This window comes from Haematobia irritans, chromosome 2 (genome assembly GCF_050003625.1).
Source record: "Haematobia irritans isolate KBUSLIRL chromosome 2, ASM5000362v1, whole genome shotgun sequence".
NCBI classification, from domain to species: domain Eukaryota; kingdom Metazoa; phylum Arthropoda; class Insecta; order Diptera; family Muscidae; genus Haematobia; species Haematobia irritans.
Window position 1 is genome coordinate 24573718 of NC_134398.1, and position 24417 is coordinate 24598134.

General features: G+C 28.9%; 1 protein-coding gene across 1 annotated transcript in view; it reads right to left on the reverse strand.

Annotated features, from left to right (window-relative positions):
* Lar (tyrosine-protein phosphatase Lar) overlaps positions 1–22529 on the reverse strand; it is a gene marked incomplete in the record, with an annotated part of 1210349 nt that extends 1187820 nt beyond the window's left edge. Inside the window, 1 exon segment of the mRNA XM_075293564.1 lies at positions 20932–22529.
* Positions 22530–24417: the final 1888 nt, after the last annotated feature.

Consider the following 24417-nt stretch of genomic DNA (forward strand, 5'->3'; position numbering starts at 1 on the left):
GTCCGCTTAGGAGCGCATTCGAAAACAAATTCAAACTCTTTTTCTCCTTTTATTTTAACTTATTTCTCGATATTACTTTAAACAAGAGGCTTTAACCTAAATAAGAAAAATATATTTTCCACATTGGTATAAACTTCCTTAAATATAAAGGAAAAATACCACATTTTGAGACAATTTTTCTAGCGTATATCTCTAGTAAAGGGACATTCATACAATATTTACGCTGATATTTAATCGAATTTTTTGTATTTTCTCAAACTTTTATTTCTATAGAAAATTTTGTCAAAATTTTATTTTTATAGAAAATTTTCTCAAAATTTTATTTCTATAGAACATTTTGTCAAAATTTTATTTCTATAGAAAATTTTGTCAAAATTTAATTTCTATAGAAAATTTTGTCACAACTTTATTTCAAGAGAAAATTTTGTCAAAATGTAATTTCTATAGAAAATTTTGTCAAAATTTAATTTCTATAGAAAATTTTGTCACAACTTTATTTCAAGAGAAAATTTTGTCAAAATGTAATTTCTATAGAAAATTTTGTCAAAATTTAATTTCTATAGAAAATTTTGTCACAACTTTATTTCAAGAGAAAATTTTGTCAACATTTTATTTCTATAGAAAATTTTGTCAAAATTTTATTTCTATAAAAAATTTTGTCAAAATTTTATTACTATAGAAAATTTTCTGAAAATGTTAATTCTTTAGAAAATTTTTTCAAAATGTTATTTCTTTAGAAAATTTTGTCAAAATGTTATTTCTATAGAAAATTTTATCAAAATTTTATTTTTATAGATTTTTTTTTCAAAATTTTATTTTTATAGAAAATTTTTTTCAAAATTTTATTTCTATAAAAAATATTGTCAAAATTTTATTTCTATAGAAAATTTTGTCAAAATTTTATTTCTGTAGAAACTTTTTCAAAATTTTATTTTTATAGAAAATTTTGTCAAAATGTTATTTCTATAGAAAATTGTGTCTAAATTTTATTTCAAGAGAAAATTTTGTAAAAATTTTATTTCTATAGAACATTTTATTTGTTGTTTTGATCTCAGCTTTAAAACCATTGTAGTTTAGTCAACACAATGGTTTTACAGCTGAGATCAAAACAACAAATATGATTGAAGTACAAACCCACAATAAAAAACAAAACACAAAAATTTTATTTCTATAGAAAATTTTGTCAAAATTTTATTTCTATAGAAAATTTTCTCACAATTTTATTTCTATAGAAAATTTTCTCACAATTTTATTTCTATAGAAAATTTTGTCACAATTTTATTTCTATAGAAAATTTCGTCAAAATTTTATTTTTTTAGAAAATTTTCTGAAAATGTTATTTCTTTAGAAAATGTTGTCAAAATGTTATTTCTATAGAAAATTTTGTCACAATTTTATTTCTATAGAAAATTTTGTCACAATTTTATTTCTAAAGAAAATTTTGTCACAATTTTATTTCTCTTGCAATTTTTATCAAAATTTTATTTCTATAGAAAATTTTGTCACAATTTTATTTCTATAGAAAATTTTGTCACAATTTTATTTCTAAAGAAAATTTTGTCACAATTTTATTTCTATAGAAAATTTTGTCACAATTTTATTTCTATAGAAAATTTTGTCACAATTTTATTTCTATAGAAAATTTCGTCAAAATTTTATTTTTTTAGAAAATTTTCTGAAAATGTTATTTCTTTAGAAAATGTTGTCAAAATGTTATTTCTATATAAAATTTTGTCACAATTTTATTTCTATAGAAAATTTTGTCACAATTTTATTTCTATAGAAAATTTTGTCACAATTTTATTTCTAAAGAAAATTTTGTCACAATTTTATTTCTCTTGCAATTTTTATCAAAATTTTATTTCTATAGAAAATTTTGTCACAATTTTATTTCTATAGAAAATTTTGTCACAATTTTATTTCTAAAGAAAATTTTGTCACAATTTTATTTCTCTTGCAATTTTTATCAAAATTTTATTTCTATAGAAGATTTTGTCCAAATTTTATTTCTATAGAAAATTTTGTCAAAATTTTATTCCTATGGAAAATACTGTCAAAATTTTATTTCTATAGAAAATGTTATCGCTATAGAAAATTTTGTCAAAATTTTATTTATATAGAAAATTTTGTCCAAATTTTATTTCTATAGCAAATTTTGTCAACATTTTTTTTATAGAAAGTTTTGTCCAAATTTTATTTCTATAGAAAATTTTCTCAAAATGTTATTTCTGTAGAAAATTTTGTCAAAATTTTATTTCTGTAGAAAATTTTGTCAAAATTTTATTTCTATAAAAATTTTGTCAAAATTTTATTTCAAGAGAAAATTTTGTCAAAATTTTATTTCTAGAAAAAATTTTGTCAACATTTTATTTCTAGAAAAAATTTTGTCAACATTTTATTTTTATAGAAAATTTTGTCAAATTTTTATTTCTATAGAAAACTTTGTCAATATTTTATTACTATAGAAAATTTTCTCACAATTTTATTTCTATAGAAAATTTTCTCAAAATGTTATTTCTTTAGAAAATTTTCTCAAAATGTTATTTCTTTAGAAAATTTTCTCAAAATGTTATTTCTTTAGAAAATTTTGTCAAAATGTTATTTTATAGAAAATTTTGTCAAAATTTTGACAAATTTTCTATAGAAATAAAATCTTGACAAAAGTTTCTATAGAAATAAAATTTTGACAAAATTTTCTATAGAAATAAAATTTTGACATAATTTTCTATAGAAATAAATTTTTGACAAAATTTTCTATGGAAATAAAATTTTGACAAAATTTTCTATAGAAATAAAATTTTGACAAAATGTTCTATAGAAATAAAATTTTCACAAAATTTTCTATAGAAATAAAGTTTTGACAAAATTTTCTTTAGAAATAAAATTTTGACAACATTTTTTATAGAAATACAATTTGGACAAATTTTTCTATAGAAATCTACCCTGACAACTATGTGGTTTAGGGTATAATGACCCCATCAATAGCACCATTTTAACTCCTATCTCCGTATTCTTTATTTTAGTAGCCATATTTTTCCTTGGTATATTAACAGTTTGTTCCTAAACTAGAATCTAGTTGATAAAATTAATTGCCTGTCAACTAAGCAACCTAAGCATGACCTACTTGAAGACGACTTGATTGAAAAATAAAGAGAAAATTGCATAGCAAAACAACAAAATGAAACATGGAACACTGTGAAATTAAACTATTACACACATTTTTCCCACATTTTTCACATTTTTTCACATTTTCATTACAACACTAAAGACAGTTGAGAGTTTGAAAGGCAAACGAGGACGAAAAACCATATACCTCCAACATATAAGGAATAGCTATACATTCACACACGATCCATTTATCTAGAGAATGTTGGCTATGATTGCACTAAGGATTTGCAATAGCAAAGGAACTAATTGTGGCACACTAAATTAACTTAAATTATAATAAAAAAATATACTTTCTCCAATTTACACTGAAAAAACATATTGACCTAAATATCAGGATACGCAATAAAGAAAATACTTTATAACAGAAAGGGCCTTCGTTGGTCTAAATGTTCGTGCCAGAGGAAAGTAATTTTTCTTTAGGTGTAAGACTCGAACTGAAAATCGGATAAATCCAATTGTATTTCAGTTACGAAAAAAACCTCTAATTGATTGTCGTCTACCGCGGACTTTCGTTAAAAATTTCTTCACAATCACAATAACTTGCACCCATTGTATCTTTGTCTTATTTAACATTATAAGTGTTAACCTTTACACCCATAGAAAAAAAATAATGAATGGCATGGTCATTTAAAAACGAGCCGTTCATGAAAGTGAATCAACACACATGTGTTGTCAAACTGAGAAAAGACGTTAAAATGACACCATACGTTGTCAAAACAACAACAAGCGTTCATGATATGAAAACGTAATGTTTACCTATGTATAAACTAAATTAAAAAAAAGAAAAGATTTCCGCTACCGTGACTCGAAATCGTGAACGCCCGTGGACGAAATCATGAATATTCCGTTTTGATTTTTTGTGAACGTTTCCGGGTCATTTTGTCACCATCCGTTCACGATTGTGGAACGCAATTTTTTCTATTAGTGTATGTGTCCATATGAGCATATCTTGCTGGTCTTCATGAATAACACCCGACCAGCTAATATCTAGTTTATCTAGTGAGAAAGTTCTTGCTCGGGTGCCATTTTATTATTTCTTGCCTGGTTTCATGACTAGCTCCTAGCCGACCTATTAGAGCTCACTTCTTGGATTCAAAAATAAAATTTAGGGTAAGTCATTTTCATTGAAGAGCGTTACAAGTTGACACACAGAAAAAAAATTTCACGAAATTTTTTTTTATTAAAATTTTTATTGAGTTTTAAATAATATTCAAAAAAATTTAATCGATTCAACAAATTTTTTAATTAATAAAACTAGAAAAAAAAATTTGAAAAAAATTTCTATAGAAATATAATTTTGAGAAAATTTTCTATAGAAATACAATTTTGACCTAATTTTCTATAAAAATAAAACTTTGACGAAATTTTCTATAGAAATAAAATTTTGACAAAAATTTTCTATAGAAATAAAATTTTGACAAAATTTTCTATAGAAATAAAATGTTGACAAAATTTTCTAAAGAAATAAAATTTTGACACTATTTCGATTCACAAATAAAATTTTGTTGAAGTCATTTTCATTGAAGAGCGTTACATGTTCAGACACAGAAAAAATTTGGTGAAATTTTTTTCAATTAAAATTTTTTTCAATTAAAATTTTAATTGAGTTTTAAAAAATATTCAAAACAAAATTAATCGATTCAACAAATTTTTTAATTAATCAAACTAGAAAAAAAAAATTTGACAAAATTTTCTATAGAAATAAAATTTTGACAAACATTTTCTATTGAAATAAAATTTTGACAAAATCGTCTAGTGAAATAGAATTTTGACTAAATTTCCTATAGAAATAAAATTTTGACAAAATTTTTAATAGAAATAAAATTTTGACAAAATTTTGCGATAGAAATAAAATTTTGACAACATTTTCTATTGAAATAAAATTTTGACAAAATTTGCTATAGAAGTAAAATTTCGACAAAATGTTCTATAGAAACAAAATTTTGTCTAAATTTTCTATAGAAATAATTTATTTTAACAAAATTTTCTATAGAAATAAAATTTTGACAACATTTTCTATAGAAATAAAATTTTGACTAAATTTTCTATAGAAATAAAATTTTTAATAAATTTTCTATAGAAATAAAATTTTCACAACATTTTCGATAGAAATAAAATTTTGACAAAATTTTCGATAGAAATAAAATTTTGACAACATTTTCTATAGAAATTAAATTTTCACAAATTTTTTAATTAATCAAACTAGAAAAAAAAATTGACAAAATTTTCTATAGAAATAAAATTTTGAAAAAGTATTCTATTGAAATAAAATTGTGACAAAATTTTCTATAATAATAAAATTTTGACAAAATTGTCTAGTGAAATAGAATTTTGACTAAATTTTCTATAGAAATAAAATTTTGACAAAATTTTCTACAGAAATACAATTTTGACAAAAATTTTCTATTGAAATAAAATTTTGACAAAATTTGCTATAGAAGTAATATTTTGACAAAATGTTCTATATAGAAATAATTTTTTTTAACAAAATTTTCTATAGAAATAAAATTTTGACAACATTTTCTATAGAAATAAAATTTTGACAAAATTTTCTATAGAAATAAAATTTTGACAAAATTTTCTATAGAAATAAAATTTTGACAAAATTTTCGATAGAAATACAATTTTGACAAAATTTTCTATAGAAATAAAATTTTGACAAAATTTTCGATAGAAATACAATTTTGACAAAATTTTCGATAGAAATAAAATTTTGACAACATTTTCTATAGAAATTAAATTTTCACAAAATTTTCGATAGAAATAAAATATTGGGAAAATGTTTCTGTAGAAATAAAATTTTTAAAAATTAATAGAAATTTGCTAATGAAATCAATTACATTTTTAATTTTTTTTTGATGCCCAATTAAAACTGTGATTGATAAAAGACACGATGATTAAAGACATTTTAATTAAAAACATTAATGGGATCAATTAATTATGTGATTGAATCAGAAAAAAATGTATGTGTGTTAGCTTGAACATCCGGACAAACATAAAATAGGATCTCTTGGTTTTGGCCTAAAAAATCGAAATTAATGAGTCGAAGCTTAAAATCCTTACTGCTTTAGACGCCAAATTCTAGCAATATTATATTTTTATAAAGTTTCTTTAGTGATAATTCTTCTCAATTTTCTATGAAAAGAAAAAATAGAAATTTAAATTCCATGCATTTTTTTTTTCAAATAAATATATTTTTAATTTTAATATTTAATTTATTCTCAACATATAGTTGCGATAATATTTTATTGTAACAAAATTGTGTTAACAATTACGCGAATTTCTGATAGATACTTTAACAAAAATTGTTCTACGTGCTTTTTATAATGTGAAATATGTACTAGAGCATTTATAATCTATACAGCACAGATGGGTTTTTGCTTCATTGTTATATTACAATTTTCCCCCCGTTTGCAAAAATTAACAGCGACACGCATTTAACAAATTTATTTTAATTGAGCGTGTTTGAAATTTTAAATAAGCAAAACGAAAAAAAACGTTAATTGTAAAACTGTAGTGGCATAAAATTTGTCCAACATTATTCCGTTTTCGCGAAACATAGCTCTGAAGGATTTCAGCTAGCTGAGGAAAGAGAGAGAGATATTTTGTCTCCATGGAATACTTTTGCTAGAGGCAAGTGCTGGAAATACATAATAAATTTCTCTGGAGGAAAATTGCCACAAATGGCTATAGAAATTAAACGGCTAAGGTGCCTAGGTCGTTTATGACACTGATGGCAATAGACCATGATTACAGCGAAATGGTGATAAATTTTGAATTTGTCATCATAGTCGTTATATTTTTGCCTGAGGTAGGTATGACAGCAGCATCAGTTTCATTTTTGGCATACTAATTTCTAAAATGATTGTAAACTTCTTCCTGAAGATTTGTGATCCAAAAAAAAATCTTTCGTGTTTTGTAAAGGGTTGCTAGCATTCACCATTTCTAGCAAACGATAAGGAAGTACTTCATAATTTCTTTGTGTAGCATGGTGGCATTCTCAAACATTTGCCTAAGGGGAATAAACCCTGCCTGATAGAGTTATTTGCTCACAGATATTAATGGTCATAATAATATGGCCTCAAGCGATAATAATTTTTGAGTTTTATCCATTATGACTGAATGGACGATTCAATAGAGTAACATAATAGAGAATGAAATTTAAAACGATTATGCATAAATTACATTATGAATTAGTTTTATACATTTTACTCTTGTCTATTGAATAAAGGCAACAATTTATCAAACATTGACTCATTGAGGAAAAATTATAAATTATATTATTTTAATACGGTAGTTACAAAAGAAATGAACACATTGGTGCTTCATGTTCAAAGCTAGGAAATAGAAAGGATATTTATGTCAATGCTCAGGGGAGTAACGCTTCGAGATCTGTAATTCCACTGGCGACGCAGGATATTAAGAACGCTTTCAAGAGCCTAAGGTACCGACATACTTCACGAGAATAAATTTTTTAAAAAGCTTCTATAGAAATAAAATTTTGACAAAATTTTCTATAGAAATAAAATTTTGAGGAAATTTTCTATAGAAATAAAATTTTCTATAAAAATAAAATTTTGCAAGTTTTTTATAGAAATAAAATGTTGACAACATTTGCTATAAAAATAAAATTGTGACAAAATTTTCTAAAGAAATAAAATTTTAAAACAAAAGTTCTATAGAAATAAAATGTTGACAAAATTTTCTATAAAAATAAAATTTTGACAAAATTTTCCATATAAAATAAATAAAATTTTTCTCTATCTTCATTCGTTTTGTTTGTTATTGTTGGTTTCTCTTCAATCATTATTGTTGTTCTTGATCTCAGCTTAAACCAAGCATTGACTAAACTACCAGTGTAGCTTAACAAACAGAGCAAAATAATGTTTGTCAAATTTATTTGGGCAAAGCCCTATATACTGCAAGATGGCTGTATGGACTCACGTTTCGGAATTACCACATTCCTCATCAGCATCCTCTACTTGCAGCAAAACTGTCAACCAATTATCAAAATAAATTCAGGCAGTTCACTAAACCCAATAGTGAACCATACTTGAACCTTCCGAAAAAAGGTTTTACATGATAGCCGGCTTATGCCGAAATAAATTCGTACAAACATATATCTTTTCCTTTGCCACCGTCAAATCATCGATTTTTGACAAAATTCGCTATAGAAATAACATTTTGACAAAATTTGCTATAGAAATAAAATTTTGACAAAATTTTCTATAGAAATAAAATTTAGACAAAATTGTCTATAGAAATAAAATTTTGACAAAATTTTCTATAGAAATAAAATTTTGACAAAATTTCCTATAGAAATAAAATTTTGACAAAATTTTCCATAGAAATAAAATTTTGACAAAATTTTCTATAGAAATAAAATTTTGACAAAATTTCCTATAGAAATAAAATTTTGACAAAATTTTCCATAGAAATAAAATTTTGACAAAATTTTCTATAGAAATAAAATTTTGACAAAATTTTCTATAGAAATAAAATGTTACCAAAATTTTCTATAGAAATAAACTTTTGACAAAATTTTCTATAGAAGTAAAATTTTGACAAAATTTTCTATAGAAAAATATTGTTGAAAAAATTTTTTTTAAAAATACAATTTTGACAAAATTTTCTATAGAAATAAAATTTTGACAAAATTCTCTATAGAAATAAAATTTTGACAAAATTTTCTATAGAAATAACATTTTGACAAAATTTTGTATAGAAATAAAAGTTTGACAAAATTTTCTATAGAAATAAAATTTTGACAAAATTTTCTATAGAAATAAAATTTTGAGAAAATTTTCTATAGAAATAAAATGTCGACAAAATTTTCTATAGAAATAAAATTTTGACAAAAATTTCTATAGAAATAAAATGTTGACAAAATTTTCTATAGAAATAAAATTTTGACAAAAATTTCTATAGAAATAAAATTTTGACAATTTTCTATAGAAATAAAATTTTGCCAAAAATTTCTATAGAAATAAAATGTTGACAAAATTTTCTATAGAAATAAAATTTTGACAAAAATTTCTATAGAAACAAAATTTTGACAATTTTCTATAGAAATAAAATTTTCTATAAAAATAAAATTTTTTACACATTTTTTTACAGAAATAAAATTTTGACAAATTTTTTTATAGAAGTAAAATTTTGACAATATTTTCTATAGAAATAAAATTTTGGCAAAATGTTCTATAGAAATAAAATTTTGACAAAATTTCCTATAGAAATAAAATTTTGAAAAAATTTTCTATAGAAATAAAACTTTCCATAGAAATAAAGTTTTGACAAAATTTTCTATAGAAATACAATTTTGACCCATTTTTTATAGAAATAAAATTTTGACAAATTATCTAAAGAAATAAAATTTTGACAACGTTTTCTATAGAAATAAAATTTTGACAAAATTTTCTACAGAAATAAAATTTTGACAAAACTCTTTATGGAAATAAAATTTTGACAAAATTTTCTATAGAAATAAATTGTTGACAAAATTTTCTATAGAAATAAATTGCTGACAAAATGTTCTATAGAAATGGAATTTTGAAAAAATTTTCTATAGAAATAAAATTCTGAAAATATTCTATAGACATTAAATTTTGACAAAATTTTCTATAGAAATAAAATTTTGACAAAATTTTCTATAGAAATAAAATTTTGACAAAATTTTCTATAGAAATAAAATTTTGACAAAATTTTCTATAGAAATAAAATTTTGACAAAATTTTTTATAGAAATAAAATTTTGACAAAATTGTCTAAAGAAATAAAATTTTGACAAAATTGTCTATAGAAATAAAATTTTTACAAAATTTTCTATAGAAATAAAATTTCGACAATATTTTCTATAGAAATAAAATTTTGACAAAATTTTCTATAGAAATAAAATTTTGACACAATTTTCTATAGAAATAAAATTTTGACCCATTTTTTATAGAAATAATATTTTGACAACATTATCTATAGAAATAAAATTTTGACATATTGTCTAAAGAAATAAAATTTTGACAACGTTTTCTATAGAAATAAAATTTTGACAAAATTTTCTACAGAAATAAAAATTTGACAAAACTTTTTATGGAAATAAAATTTTGACAAAATTTTCTATAGAAATAAATTGTTGACAAAATTGTCTATAGAAATAAATTGCTGACAAAATGTTCTATAGAAATGGAATTTTGACAAAATTTTCTATAGAAATAAAATTCTGAAAATATATTCTATAGAAATAAAATTTTGACAAAATTTTCTATAGAAATAAAATTTTGACAAAATTTTCTATAGAAATACAATTTTGACAAAATTTTCTATAGAAATAAAATTTTGACAAAATTGTCTAAAGAAATAAAATTTTGACAAAATTGTCTATAGAAATAAAATTTTTACAAAATTTTCTATAGAAATAAAATTTCGACAATATTTTCTATAGAAATAAAATTTTGACAAAATTTTCTATAGAAATAAAATTTTGACAAAATTTTCTATAGAAATAAAATTTTGACAAAATTTTCTATAGAAATACAATTTTGACAAAATGTTGACAACTATAACCTAACCCTACCCCAACGATATTGTTTATTTTTACTATGTTTAGCTTAAATTTCATAAATTTAATTTTTATTTATGCTAGATTTAATCATTGTAGACCAGTGTCTTATTAGTCATTTCTTCTTTCAGTCTTCTTTATTGAAAAGTAAATGATATCATTTTCTAAATATGTATTTGAATATTGTATTAATTAAATTTGATTCCCAATTAATGACAATCATAATTATAGAAACATGACTTCTAGTTAGCCACTTGATTCAAATTCATTTGAATGTTGGTTGCCATCACACAACAAATACAAATAGATCATGATTTAAATACTAATCATCTTATCACTGCAAGCAGCTACAGTAGGGAGCAGATGCCATGTAGTATAGATACATATGGAAACTCTTGTATATTTTGTAGCTACTCAGAATATGATGATTTAGGTTGAAAGAAAAATGTGTCCAGTTTTAGACAGCAATAATCGAGACCAAAATCAAAATAAATATTACTCAACACTATGGTTTCACAATGTACTGAACAGTCTATTTGAGTCTTAAGTAAAGGAGCTACCACTAATAGGGAATGACAATATCTGTCTTCTTATCATCTCCTATATATGTTATATATTTTTTCTCAGTTCTACCCCTACTTATGATGACTTATGGAAGCGACGTTGGACTTCTTGTGTGAGCAAATAAAATTGATATGGAACTAGAATGCAAAGAGAAGAGGTGAGGCCGTTAATACTCTGGGGAAAACACATGGTAAGGATCGGTCTAACCAATGGTGATATTTGTAGATGGTATCTGGTCCCTAAGGCAACGAAAAATTTATTACATTTTCGGTGCCAGTGTCCAGTATTATCATGCAGTATAAACAAAATATTCTGATCTCATTTCACTGAAAATAATATTGTCGTGAGTTCAAAGATTTCATGTCTTTAAAATACGAATGCAAATTTTGCTTAGCATAGAAGACGCATTTCTCTAATATAAAGTTTTTTTCTTTGTCCAAAAGTCGATAATCTTTTCAATGAAGTCGTAATGTCCTTATAATTAAGTGATTTGACTTAAAAATGGGTATCATAACATGAAAGAAAAAATGTTTGGGCTAAGGTCAACTTGACTTTAATAATTCAGAAAAATTCTTTAAATTTAATGAATTTGTCTTTAAATTTGTTGCCTTTTTGCGTCTTGACTATAAAGCAAAAAATCGTTCAAATTTAGGACATGTTTTTCTAAACTTTATTTTAAAGATGTTTTTTACTTGAAACATAGCATAATTTGTACTGGATGTCGAGTCTTAATTTGGAAAATAAAGTTGTCCTTAGCTCGTTTATAAAGGACTTTGATAGCATATGAAGAAAATAAGCTGAGAAAACGAAAAATTAAAATTTGCTTCCTAGAAGCAAGTACACAAAACCCAAATTTAAAAGAGAATTGTGTCTTAAAAGTATCCTTACTTGAATTCTCCGCTTCTTTGGCTCGGAATCAATACCAAATTTTTTAAAGTAAAGACAAAATCTTTGGAACCGGGCATGCTTTTTTTTCAGTGTTCTTTCACACTTTTACTGACTTGCGAGGCTGCAGCCCGAGAAATCTTCTCGCTTTCATCAACACCTCGGAGTGGAGGATCTAGGCAGATCTGACGGACCGAAGCGTTTTGTTTTTTCAAAGCCGATGTTCGACAAAAAAAAAGCCAAATTCGATGTCGAAAATTTATATTTGAAGAAGTTTGGAGAGTATTCTATTAATATAAAAAAAAATAACAGTGAAAGGTTATTCAGTCCAAGTCCTGTAATATTTTTTTAAGACTTATATCTCATTCAAATTACACTTCCAAAATCCAATTTAACTAGATTTCAACTATCATTTGCCTTATAAATAAAGGTTTTGAAATCCACCTTTAATAGATTTCGAGCCTAATGTGTATAAGGTATTACAGACTTTTTAGTATTCAAAATTCAGCAGTTTGAAAAAAAGGTGTTTTCGGACATTTTTTCTATGCAAACTCGAACGTCGTTGGGAAAAATACATCTCGCTGAACTAAAAAATGCCCTAAATGGTATTCAAATATGTTACGACGTAGCACAGAAGGTTCCATTCATTCATTTCATTCTCGAATACTGTTCTCAATTTTATTGGGTATTTGGTCATATTTTCCCTTATGGAGAACTTGCTGGGCCGACTATATTATACCCTAAACCACCCCTACTGAATTAGTAAACATTGTTTTTTATACCCTCCACTATAGGATGGGGGGTATATTAACTTTGTCATTCCGTTTGTAACACATCGAAATATTGCTCTAAGACCCGATAAAGTATATATATTCTGGGTCGTGGTGAAATTCTGAGTCGATCTGAGCATGTCCGTCCGTCTGTTGAAATCACGCTAACTTCCGAACGACACAAGCTATCGACTTGAAACTTGGCACAAGTAGTTGTTATTGATGTAGGTCGGATGGTATTGCAAATGGCCCATATCGGTCCACTTTTACGTATAGCCCCCATATAAACGGACCCCCAAATTTGGCTTGCGAGGCCTGTAAGAGAAGCAAATTTCATCCGATCCGGCTGAAATTTGGTACATGGTGTTAGTATATGGTCTCTAACATCCATGCAAAAATTGGTCCACATCGGTCCATAATTATATATAGCCCCCATATAAACCGATCCCCCGATTTGGCTTGCGAGGCCTCTAAGAGAAGCAAATTTCATCCGATCCGGCTGAAATTTGGTACATGGTGTTAGTATATGGTCTCTAATAACCATGCAAAAATTGCATGGTTATTAGAGACCAAAAACATTTTTGAAAATCGGGCGATACATATATATGGGAGCTATAGCCAAATCTGAACCGATTTCGATGATTTTTTGCACATATATAGTAAGTGCTATAGAAAATTAGATTTGACCAACTTTGAGTAAGATTGGTTAATAAATAAGAGACTTATAGCTAAGTTTGGGAAAATCGGGCGATACATATATATGGGAGTTAAATCTAAATCTGAACCGATTACGATGAAATTTGGCACACGTAAATGGCGGTCAATTAGATTACTTTGTGGCAAATTTGACGACGATCGGTTAGTAAATGAACGCCATCTGATCCCATTTGTTGAAATCGGGCGATACATATATATGGGAGCTATATTTAAATTTGATCAGATTTCAATCAAATTCAACAGCGTTCGCCATTGTACCCACAAAACACACTATACCAAATTTCATCAAAATCGGTTAATAATTGTGATCGGAATCCTGTGAATAACAAATATATGGGCATACGGACGGAGGGACACCAAGCGGTAGATCGACTCAGGAAGTGTTTATGAGTCGATCGGTATATATTTTACGGGGTTTAAAATCAATATTTCTGGTAGGCACATTTTTTGGCAGATCAAAGTTATTTTACCCTGACCACTATGTGGTTTAGGGTATAAAAAGCATAGTGGCCGATTATCGATTTGTGGCCAAAGCCGATTCTTCGGTCGAGCTCTATACCATCCCAACAAAAAAATTTGCAAGTTCTTCTAAAAGAACTTGCAAATTTAAAAGAACTTCCAAAAATTTCCTCCCAAAGTCAGTATTTTCGTATTTTTAATGGGTAGTTTTAACTTTTTTTATTGTTTCAAATAAAAAAGAATTAATAATATGGTACAAATTATTGGAATTTTGTCGACAAAGATGCTAAATGTGCGTGAAGATAAATTCCGAATTTAGTTAGCACAGAAACAAACCACTTTTTTTGCAGAGCACTGTTAATTAGTTAATTGAGCTTCATAAAGGAGATAACAGAGCACTGTAACGAGTTAACAGAGGTATTTTCTGCCCTAACCAATGATAGATTTATTTTTTGATCACCAGGAAAAATATTAAATGGTCTTCCTGACCAATTTACTTTATCTAAAATTAAACCACCCACTTGTGGCATTATCACTCACAGCTACATTCACACATATGTCTTAACTAATTAACAGAGCTCTGAAAAAAAAACAATGGTTTGTGTCTGTGCTAAATAAATTCGGAATTTATCTTCACGCACATAGATGCTAAATCCATTCTAGAAAAATTGCGAATTTGTAAAAATATTTGAGGTCAAGCGTTTCAGACAAACGTTGGAATGCATTCATTAAAATCATAAAAAATATAAAAATTATTCATTTGGCAAAATATCATCAAAATTTTTAATTCACATCCAAAAATGAATTAGATTCACACCTTAAAAATTGATTCAAATTCAGTTCATCGACTGTTGTGGACATACGTCCTGTGACAGGACCATATTAAATTCATATCTTCTGCGCCAATTTTGCAGTACGTCCGGATCCAAAAAGACCATTTTCACTACTTTTGTTGGCGAAGCTTTTTTGATGAGATTATCGCAACCGGAGTGGAACAGACACGAAGAGAAAGAGAAAAGGAGTTTGAGGAACCGCAATGGACCAACTATGGACTAAGTGGACACAAATCTGCTTTGCACGGATTTGTGTCATCCTCCATAACCTATACTAATCTGCTCCTTCAATCTTCCATAACCTAAACTAATAAGCTCCTTCAATCTTCGAAGCATATTTCTCCAAAAAAAAGAACCCAATATTAATCATCGAAAATTGTTTTATTGCTTTTCAAAATATTCCCCACTAAGATCTATACCCTTTTGCTGGCATTTGAACGAATTGTCGAAGTATTGTTGATACTCTGATTGAGATATACCTCAAAGCAATGCAGTCTGAAGGCATCAACCGCTTCTTCAGATGTCGAAAAAGGCCGACAGCTCATTTTGTAACAGTTTTGTTGTAATAGTTTTTAATGTAGTTTCATCCATTTAGTTCTATGCTTGTGTAGTTCAGCTGGTAGCCAGATCAAGGAATTCTGCGACAAGGATGGGGTGTGTCCAGAGTGATCTGGTAGTGAGACGGGTAGGCTTAGCTGGGCAAGCAAAAAGGTGACGAGTGTCATGTGGCCCTTGATTACATATGGGACACATGTCAGCTACACTGCTATCAATCACTGATAAGTATGAATTGAGACGGCTGCACTTGCCTGATCTTAGTTGGGCCAAAACTACCCTTGTCTGCCGTGGGAGGTCTCTCTCCTCTGGTGCTATGGGCGGCCGTTGGACTCCGAGAACAGGATTAACGTTGGAGCTTCTCAACGCTTCAGCTACTGTATCCTCATGAATCCTGTTCAGACCTGTCTGGTATGCTGCCAGATCTAGAGGCCCTCTTTTGTAACGCTGGATCTCGGGCGGAGGTTGTCTATCCACAAGATGGTGATTCGGATGACAACCCAAGAGGTACTGCTTTGACAACATGTAGTTGTGTCGACGCACTGGAATGATCTTGGTCTCCGCATAAAGGCGATCCAGGGGTGTACTGCGGAGACATCCTGTTGCGATTCTAAGGGCAGCGTTCTGACAGGTATGTATGTTATTCCACCGCATTCGGTGCCATGTCAGGACAATTATTCGACGTATGACCCATCAAATTGATGTTTTCAGTATTCAAAAATTCGGTTGTTTGATACGATTTGAGATATCGCGCATTGTCGTCGTGTAGAATGATCCTTTTTTGGTGATTGGATTTCCTGATTAGCAAACTAATGGTTGTGTAACAATTAGAAATGATTACCAGTTGGCACCCAGAATTAATAGCTTCCGGAAAAACAACTAATTTTGTACACTCATAGAAAAAAGTCTGCTAAAAACAGCAGTCGATGTCTGCTGTTATATTTTTGTACTTCAGGGCCAAATGAACAACAATTTATAAAATTTTTAGGTTATAAATTTTCCCCTAAGCATATTTAAGAACCAAAAGTAGTTTTTGGTATATTTTTGCACTGTACAAGCTCCTAAATACGATCAGCAAACATTTTGTTTGCTGTTATGCCTCAATTCGATATATATTCAGATTTTTTTTTTTCAACTACTATAGATTTTCATAAAATATTGGTTTAATTATGTTAGGATAGCTCCTAAGTTGAAATTTTTATTTGTTTTAGACAAAATAAAACATGTTTTAGTGTAATCGAGCTTCAAAAATAGCAGAAAATGTTTGCTATTTCAGCAAACAGTGACTGCTGTCCCTTTTTTAGCAGACTATCTGCTGTTTTAGCAGATTTTCCTGCTGTCCCTACTAACAAATTTCTTTGGGTGTACGATTTTCATGAAATTCGTCTTGGAGGCAAGTACGACTTCGGTAGAATTCACCATACCATCGATAAGCACTGGTCCTTGACGGAGCTTCATCGCCAAAAATTGAATTAAATTCATCAAAGCACTGCTGTTGGGTTAATCCACGTCGAAAGTTGTAAAAACTAATCACATGAAAATTTTCATGATTTAATTCCATTTTTCTGTTGGCTGTATAACCTCAAAAAATTTTTTTTTTTATTGATTGATTGAATTTATTAGTATTCGTATTACTTTCATACTTCACATGTCAAACTATATGATAGAACTGCCACTTGGTATATTGCAACACTAGAATTGGTTAATCCCGAAATATCAAAAGGCAACCCTCGCATACGCTATACATTGGAGTATGCTATAATATAGTCGTTGTTGCTTGTCTTTGGCCCTTTCTTTTTCACTTTAAATTGGTCACAAATGACCCTTAAAATCAAGTAATATGGAAATTTTCAACCAGTTCAACCATACCATCATAGCTAATAGTAAAAGATAAGACAATTAAAAATTTAGTAAAATTGAATTTCCCCCATTTTTTCTGATTTGTCAACACCAGAAGCTAAGATTTTATCACCCATATAACCTTATGAATGAATTCATTTCTATTTCCATCTTAAAGTCATGTTGTCACAATGTTCGTTTTTAAACTAGGTTTAGTATGAATAAAATTTAAATATATTTTCTTAAAACAATCTTCATTCGTTCATTCATAAAAAAAAAACTAAAAAAATCTAAAATAAAAACCAGCCAAGATTGCCCAATGACTTTGAAACATTAGATTTGAGAGATAATAAAATTCGTTTAATCATAGAACCTAAAGATATACTAGCCAGTTTTTTTTTGTAGAAAACATTTTTTTATTTCCTTTTTATGTGTATTCACTTTCAATACAAATTTGATTTGAATATTAACTTTAACTATGACGACTATATGGTTATTTAATGGCTTGTAAAAAATGTTAATGACTGATTGTATTTGTAATGACGTCTAGCAATAAGAGTACTTTTTAACTATGGTGGGTATTTGTGTACTTATCGATTTTTTAGGGTTTGTTTAAATAGGATCGGGAAAATATAGTGGGAAGATGTGATGAAACCAAAAAAAAATGGAAATTTATTTGTATACAAATCATACACAGCAAGCAAAAAAAAAATTATTTTCCAAGTAATAAAAACCACAGCCATTATTTTCAAAAGTGCTCTTGTGGACATAGGTTGAAGAAGTTCATTTGAGGTATTACGAGGGTGGTTCGGAAACTCCTTAGCCTATCAATGAAAGAGAATAGTTAGTTTTTCAAAAATATTTTTATTATACCCTGCTCCACACTGTGGAACAGGGTATTATAAGTTAGTGCATATGTTTGTAACACCCAGAAGGAGACGAGATAGACACATGGTGTCTTTGGCAATAATGCTCAGAGTGGGTCCCTGAGTCGATATAACCATGTCCGTCTGTCCGTCCGTCTGTCTGTGAACACATTTTTGTGATCAAAGTCTACACACAAAAAAATTTTTTCCTGATTCAATCACGAAATTAATTGATCCAATTAATTTTTTAATTGAAATGTCTTCAATCACGAAAATGATAGTATCAATCACAGTTTTAATTGGGCATAGAAAAAATTCTTGATTAAAATATTAATTGATGTCATTAGCAATTTTCAATTAATTTTTTAATTGATTCAATTAAAAATTTAATTGATTTTGAATGCAAACCTCAATTAATTTTTTATTTAAAAGGTAACTATTTTCAATTACTTTCTGAATTGTCTTAGAGTTTTTATTTGGATTAAGAAATGTTCATCACTTTTTTTAACTGACTTAGTCTTCCGAATTTGATTAAAAAGTTAATTGTATCAATTAATTTTTTGATTAAAAATTTTAAAATTTTCAATCATTCACTTAATTAACTTTATGTTCTATCTTGATTAAAAAGTTAATTGTATCAATTAATTTATTAATTGAAAAAATATTCAACTTCAATTAACTTTTTAATTGGAAATATTTTGGTGATATTTTTTTCTGTGTAGGTCGCAATTTAAGTCCAATCGCCTTCAAATTTGGCACATGCTCCTAATTTGGGTCAGAATAGGACCCTATTGATTTTGGAAGAAATCGGTTCAGATTTAGATATAGCTCCCATATATATCTTTCGCCCGATATGGACTAATATGGACCCAGCAGCCAGAGTTGTATACCGATTTGCTTGAAATTTTGTACAAACATAACACTTAGTCGTATAGTCAAGTGTGCAAAATTTGAAGCTAGAATTCTAGATTTGCTAGAAAAGCGTTGGACTAAGTGTATTAAAGTTTCAGGAGATTATATTAAAAAACAATTAAGGAACGTCTAAAGTCGGGCGGGGCCGACTATATTATACCCTGCACCACTTTGCAAAATTTCAACCAAATTCGGTCAAAAATCTGGATTCTGGGTCCACATAGGTTAGGTTAAGGTGGCGGCCCGATTAAGATTCAGGCTCACTTAGACTATTCAGACTGTGGCCACATAAGTCCATATCGGGCGAATGGGAGCTATATATAAATCTGAACCGATTTCTTCCAAAATCAATAGGGTTCTAACATATTCTGACGCAAAACAGGAACTTGTGCCAAATTTGAAGGCGATTGGACTTAAACTGCGACCTAGACTTTGATCACAAAAATGTGTTCACAGACAGACGGAAAGATCGACTCAGATGTATGGAATTTGTCTTTGATCCAAAACCCTAGGTTAGGTTAGGTTAGGTGGCAGCCCGATGTATCAGGCTCACTTAGACTTTTCGGTCCATTGTGATACCACATTGGTGAACTTCTCTTATATCACTGAGTGCTGCCCGATTCCATGTTAAGCTCAATGACAAGGGACCACTTTTTTATAGCCGAGTCCGAACGGCGTTTCACATTGCAGTGAAACCACTTAGAGAAGCTTTGAAACCCTCAGAAATGTCACCAGCATTACTGAGGTGGGATAATCCACCGCAGAAAAACTTTTTTGGTGTTCGGTCGAAGCAGGAATCGAACCCACGACCTTGTGTATTCAAGGCGGGCATGCTAACCATTGCACCAAGGTGGCTCCCGAAACCCTAAGCCAAAACCCTAAGCCAAGTTTGACCCTAAACCAAATTTGAGGACAAAAAATCGGACCTAAACTGCGAGCTGTACCATGTACACAAAAATATATGAACACAAAAATATGTCTGTCTGCCCGTCGGCAGACGGGCAGACAGACATACGGACATTGCTAAATCGACTCAGAATTTAATTCTAAAACGATCGATATGGATCTCAGATTTTTCCTTCTTGGCATTACATACAAATGGACGAACTTATTATATCCTTTAACACAGTGATGGTGAAGAGTATAAAACGCGTAAATCCCTCAATTAGTGTGGGTAATGTAGACAAATAATGTAGGGAAATCGAGCAATCGAGCTATATGTAAGTTTCAATAAGATCGGCTAATACAACTAAATTTGAGTAATATTGATTAGTAAATAACGCTATTATGACCAATTGTGGGAAACTCGGACGATACATTTATATGGGATCTACAGTGGGGAGAAAAACCGAGTGCATGTTTTCACATTTTGCAATCTTTATTAAATAGAAAATGTCTAGTATGTCCCACAAAGATTGGCGATCGGCACTAGCAATCGAATGGTATAGTTGGTCCACGGTAGCTGTAGGTATTAAATTACGTTGGTTTCAGAGAAAGTAAGAGTGCATAATTTTGAGACAGCCAAGCAAAACTTCGATTCTGCAAAACTTAGATGTACAATCTGGTTATCCAGCAATATTGCCATTGAAGTACATCGAAGAGAATTGTATGTTGGTCCTTTTAAACCAAATTTAAGTGCTGCTTCTACTAAAGAAATTTACAAAAGCACGGATGGATTTGACGAGATAGACCATTAACACGACAAATATAAGATCCAAGAGCAATAAGTGCATGTTTCACCTACGGAATTATGAAGATAGTTTTTTTTTAGCCCACGCCGTAGGGTACTAGATTCACACATAAATGACATACCTTTTAAATTTCTAATTTTTTCGCAATTAATCCAAAACTAAATCCGCTATTAGTGTTCCAACTACATCTGTTGATGGTTGTAATCAAAGGAGGTTAAGTCAAAATAATCCATAGAAGAAATAGTACTGTAGCACTGTAGCCTAATGGGAGATTATTGTGGCACAGTAGTATCGGTATTGGTCATTGACAGCTGTAGGCAATAGGGTGGTCGTCTGTTTGCATTTCTTATTTGTCGAGTAATACCGAGAATCTAATGCTGCACAATTTGCATTTGGAATTCTTAAAGATTCTTATAGGAATTTCTTTTTATCGGAACACACTTTAGACACAATTGGAATTTTCACTTTTTTTCTATTTTGTTATTGCTTTTGTTGTTCTCTATTCACCGACTTATGTTTACACTTTGTTTTTGCGAATATTGACAACACAACGGACGCACAGAGATGAATAAACTGGTTAATTATTTCTGTAAGGTTAGAAGGAGGTGCACAGACGTAAAATGAGGGGGTCTTTAATCTTTGAACGCCCACTCAAGTGAAAATTATAAAAGGGGAACACAATAAAATTATCCACTGTGACATAGGATTTTTTATAACCAATATTTTGGAATTTACTTTTAAAACAAATTTCTATATATATATATATTTTTCCAAAATTTTATTGACAAATGCTTTGGGATTCTTTTTTGTTATTTACTTTTGTTGAGAAGATTTGCACACACACACAAAAATTGGAGTAGGCGCCTGCCTTTTGGCTTTGCTCTCTTGTATTTTGATGGCGCTCTATTATATGAGAGAGCGTGGGGCTGTTATTAACACACAAAACCAAACAAACACTCCATAAAACCACACACACGCACACGAAATCACTCGTATAAACCGGCTTTGTTGTTGAGGGTAAGGCTGGTGGCTTACTATACAATATAGGGATTAAGTAATCGCTTTTGATTTCACTATATATTTTATAATCACAATATTTATTAATGAATATTTTTTTTAAATTTTGTTTTAATAATTTATATTTTATATTTGAAGTAAACACCAACACCAAAATGTAAACAATCGATTTTAGTTAAACCACGAAAAAAACGCGTAAACGTCACGATTACAACAAAACGAAATGTCAAACCCGTACCAACTTTATTAGTGCTCTTGTTTTGGAGCCCGCACTCTCTTTCGTTTACTCTCTGATTTAGTCAATTTTCTAATAACTTTTGTTTTACTACGGTGCGTTGTTGTTTTGGGGTACTACTATTCTGATGGTTTGGGGATAAAACAACACCACCTTTTTAAGCGACCACACGACAAAGAAAATCAAAAAAAGAAACAAATTGGATTTTTCTTTTGGTCGTTACTTCCACACACTGCTTCTTTATCTTTTTTTTTGCTGTCTACCCACTTTTTTGTGGCAGCAGCCAAAACCTTTAAATCTTATCAGCCGCTATTATTTTCCTTTATTTTCACTGCTATTCTATGAAATAATTATTAATAGCTTGATAATTCACTTTTTTATTTGATGAAATTTGTGATTTTCATTAATTACTTATCGAATTTTTAGAATTTTTCACTGAATTTTCTTCCGAGATTGATTTCGGTGCCCCCTTCTTCACTAATAAACACGACAATTCTGTCAAAATCTGTTTGTCAGGCTTTACTCTACTCTATCTCTCAGACATACATTCGTTTGGCTCTCTTTTTTTCTATATAAACATTGAACACTTTAGTTAGGCAACAAGAGTGAGCAAGAAAGCTATAGAGTAGAGTTTAAAAGGTGGTTGTTTTGAATTAACGATTTTCAAACTATAGTGAGTGTTGACAAAGTAGAGATTTTTAGAGTAAAATTGCGCTTTTAAACCCGCTAATACTGCGTTGTGGTCGAAATCTCGCTTATCTTCGAGTGATGTTTAAAGGTGAGTACTACGTTCGGTTTTCGAGTTGAAAATCACTTTATTTTCGCGATTAATTTTCCTGATATAATCAAAACTATAAATGAAAACAAACCTATTCAAATAATGTCTTGCCGAAATTTAGAGGAACACGAAACTGTGGATCAATTGAGTTAATGTATCTCCTTTATATTGAACTGTTTTAATAAAGTAACCGCAAAAATTTCAACTCGAAGAGCGAACATAGTACTTACCTTTATTTGCGAGATTTCAAATGTTAACCTGAGTACTATGTTCAGTTTTCAAGCTGAAAACCCGCTTATTTTCACGGTTACTTTTTTAATTTAATTAAATTATAAATACAAAATGTTTCACAATCAATTCCTTAGATCTTTTCCACTCATTATTTCGCATGACTTTTTATAAATATAATCGTCTTCATATAGATTTTTGTACTTTTAATTTAGTGTTTTGGTGAAAAATACGAACATAGTACTCACTTTTATGGTGTTTTCCTTTCTGAAAAAAGTGGTTTACCTTCATTTTGCCTGTACAAAATCCGCATTTTTTAAATGTTGCCAGCAACCTAAAAAAATGCTATAATTTCAGCAGGCAGACATGAATTCAAGTGAGGAAACAGCATATACAACTCTGCTTCTGAAGGCCATTGCCGCAATTTGCCTTATGTCTGGCACTTTTCCTTTTCGCACTTTTTCCTGTTTTTTTATTATTTTTTTTTTATTAAAGAAACTAAAAAAGGTTATATTCCGCGCAAAATTCAAAAAGGTGCTCATTTTTTACAAAGAAAGATAACACCATTAAAAAGGGCGATTTTGTTTGTAGCGTGCACTGCAGTTTTACAAAAAGTAACCTAAAATAGGATATTTTAGCACGATAATGCGAAAATAATACTTACCTTCAATGTGGCCGGTTCGAGTTTTGGCGCAAAACTAAATCCATATTTTCCGAACGTAGTTACTTCATGTGGGTAAATTTGATTGTACAAAGCAAAAATTGCAAGGCATATTAATTAAAGGTAAAGTCACGAGCAAACGTGTGTACCCCCCATGATAATTATAATGTCAAACTAAAATGGCAGATGACTTAAGTTGACATTTTGTGTATGTGTAGTGTTGTTTTCAGCCAACAATTGTTTATTACAAAGAACAAAAAGTCATTTGATGTTAAATATATGCCTAAGGCAGACATCAATACAAAACAACAAAAAATGGGGCGAAATTTTTCCGCTACATAAGCGAACGGTATCCTTGTTTCAGTGAATTGGCCTGGGAACAATGCGTAAGTGTGGAGTGACATGTAACAAGTTGGAGGAAATAATTATGAGCTTCTTGTGTATTCTATTTAGGTTCCCGATTTTGATAATCTTTATTTGGATATGAATGGCATTATTCACAATTGCTCCCATTCCGATGATACAAACATCCATCTCAACATAACAGGAGGATATGTTGAAGGACATATTCAACTATATTGACAAGTTGTTTTTTCTAATTAAACCACAGAAATTATTATTTATGGCCATTGACGGCGTGGCCCCTCGTGCAAAAATGAATCAACAGCGTAGTAGACGTTTTCGTTCA